The 2,862-nt window shown below is 43.1% G+C and overlaps 1 pseudogene across 1 annotated transcript; it reads left to right on the top strand.

Moving 5' to 3' along the window:
- The first annotated feature begins 218 nt into the window (after positions 1 to 218).
- LOC117082375 lies at positions 219 to 2,238 on the top strand (annotated as a pseudogene). The gene is made up of 2 exons (XR_004436580.1): positions 219 to 615; positions 1,650 to 2,238. The product of XR_004436580.1 is annotated as a eukaryotic translation initiation factor 4E type 2-like (transcript).
- The last annotated feature ends 624 nt before the right edge of the window (positions 2,239 to 2,862 follow it).

Genomic DNA, 2,862 nt, shown 5'->3' on the forward strand with positions numbered 1-2,862 from the left:
ATTTGCTTGAGGCACCTTTGTCACAAGCCTTCAATTTGTAAAAATGCAGCATCTGTGAAGCACAATAAAGCCAAGTGCAATGAAACAAAGTGTGCCTGTAAACTTACCACTTCTATTTGATTTCAGATTCCAGTTCTATGATACAGTATCATTTAATTCTACTGTAGACTGCTCCTGTGGAACAGTTACACTCCATAAATAACATATCATTGGGCGGAGCGGAAGTCACTCCCTGAGGCAGTGGCAACAGCCGCGGCGAGAGGATGAACAACAAGTTAGACGCTTTGAAAGATGATGACAGTGGGGACCATCATCAGAATGAAGCAAACAGCACACAGAAAGATGGTGAGAAGGAAAAAACGGAACGAGACAAGAATCAGAGCAGTAGCAAGAGAAAGGCTGCTGTTCCTGGACCAGCAGAGCATCCCCAGCAGTACAACTACACTTTTTGGTACTCCAGGAGAACCCCCGGCAGTCCCACCAGCTCACAGAGCTATGAACAGAATATCAAACAGATTGGCACCTTTGCCTCTGTGGAGCAGTTCTGGAGGTTTTATAGCCACATGGTACGTCCCGGGGACCTGACAGGCCACAGTGACTTCCATCTCTTCAAAGAAGGAATTAGGTAGTACCATTCAGGACATAGGCATGGGCAAGGACTTCATGTCTAAAACACCAAAAGCAACGGCAGCAAAAGCAAAAATTGACAAATGGGATCTCATTAAACTAAAGAGCTTTTGCACAGCAAAAGAACTACCATCAGAGTGACAGGCAACCTACAGAATGGGAGAAAATTTTTGCAACCTACTCATCTGACAAAGGGCTAATTCCAGAATCTACAAAGAACTCAAACAAATATACAAGAAAAACAAACAACCCCATCAAAAAGTGGGGAAGGATATGAACAGACATTTCTCAAAAGAGACATCCATACAGCCAACAGACACATGAAAAATGCTCGTCATCACTCGCCATCAGAGAAATGCAAATCAAAACCACAATGAATACCATCTCACACCAGTTAGAATGGCAATCATTAAGAAGTCAGGAAACAATAGATGTTGGAGAGGATGTGGAGAAATAGGAACACTTTACACTGTTGGTGGGATTGTAACTAGTTCAACCATTATGGAAAACAGTATGGCGATTCCTCAAGGATCTAGAACTAGATGTACCATATGACCCAGCTATCCCACTACTGGGTATATCCCAAAGGATATAAATTACTCTACTACAAAGACACATGCACACGTATGTTTATTGCGGCACTATTCACAATAGCAAGACTTGGAATCACCCAAATGTCCATCTGTGACAGACTGGATTAGAAAATGTGGCACATATACCCATGGAATACTATGCAGCCATCAAAGGATGAGTTTGCGTCCTTGTAGGGACATGGATGCAGCTGGAAACATCATTCTTAGCAAACTATCACAAAAGAGAACCCAAACACCGCATGTTCTCACTCATAGGTGGGACTGAACAATGAGATCACTTGGACTCGGAAGGGGACATCACACACTGGGGCCTATCATGGGGAGGGGGGAGGAGGGAGGATTGCATGGGGAGTTATACATGATATAAACTTATGCACATGTACCCTAGAACTTAAAGTATAATAAAAATAAAAAAAAATAAAAAAAAAAAAGGAATTAAACCCATGTGGGAGGATGATGCAAATAAAAATGGTGGCTAGTGGATTATTTGGCTGCGGAAGGGCTTGGCCTCCCCTTGCTGGGAGAATCTCATTTTGGCCATGCTGGGGGAACAGTTCATGGTTGGGGACGAGATCTGTGGGGCTGTGGTGTCTGTCCGCTTTCAGGAGGACATTATTTCAATATGGAATAAGACTGCCAGTGACCAAGCAACCACAGCCCGAATCCGGGCCACACTTCGGCGAGTGCTTAACCTACCTCCCAACACCATTATGGAATACAAAACTCACACCAACAGCATCAAAATGCCAGGCAGGCTGGGCCCCCAAAGCCTCCTTTTTCAAAACCTCTGGAAGCCGCGGTTGAATGTGCCATGACCCTCTCCCTCTCTGGATGGCACCATCATTGAAGCTGGCGTCATCAGAGTCTCTTGTTCTGTTGGCGTGCTACCTGGAAGATCCTTCTGTCCTGGACAAGAGGAATTGGAAGAGCATTTTATGTTTTAAGAACAGGCTGACACACAGCAGCTACAACAACAGCTGAGATCACTTAATAAATGGTGCTAAACTAAAAAAAAAAACATATTATTGAAAACATTCTATTCTTCTCAGGAAAATTTCTGCTTGGCCAATTAATATTAAAATATTCCTTTTATTGGCCGGGCACAGTGGCTCACGCCTGTAGTCCCAGCACTTTGGGAGGCCTAGGAGGTGGATCACGAGGTCAGGAGATCGAGACCATCCTGGCTAACATGGTGAAACCCCGTCTCTACTAAAAATACAAAAAATTAGCCAGGTGTGGTGGTGGGTGCGTGTAGTCCCAGCTACTCAGGAGGCTGAGGCAGGAGAATGGCATGAACCTGGGAGGTGGAGCTTGCAGTGAGCCAAGATCATGCCACTGCACTCCAGCCTGGGTGACAGGGAGACTCTGTCTCAAAAAAAAAAAAAAAAAAAAAAATATATATATATATATACACACACACACACACACACACAAAATTTTATATATTTTATATATAAATATATAGATATATATTCCTCTTTTTGTCTGCATGCTAACAATTAACAAAGAAATGGCATCCAAATGAAGTTTCCTACACCTTTTAATCTCCAGTCTGGCTTATTTTCTCTTACTTTACCAGAAAAAAAACCGGAAGGATGTTCATAAAGTATCTGAGCCTTTTACATATCTGTCACTTGTAAAG

The sequence above is a fragment of the Trachypithecus francoisi genome, unplaced genomic scaffold (assembly GCF_009764315.1).
Source record: "Trachypithecus francoisi isolate TF-2019V2 unplaced genomic scaffold, Tfra_2.0 Lachesis_group9, whole genome shotgun sequence".
Taxonomy (NCBI): domain Eukaryota; kingdom Metazoa; phylum Chordata; class Mammalia; order Primates; family Cercopithecidae; genus Trachypithecus; species Trachypithecus francoisi.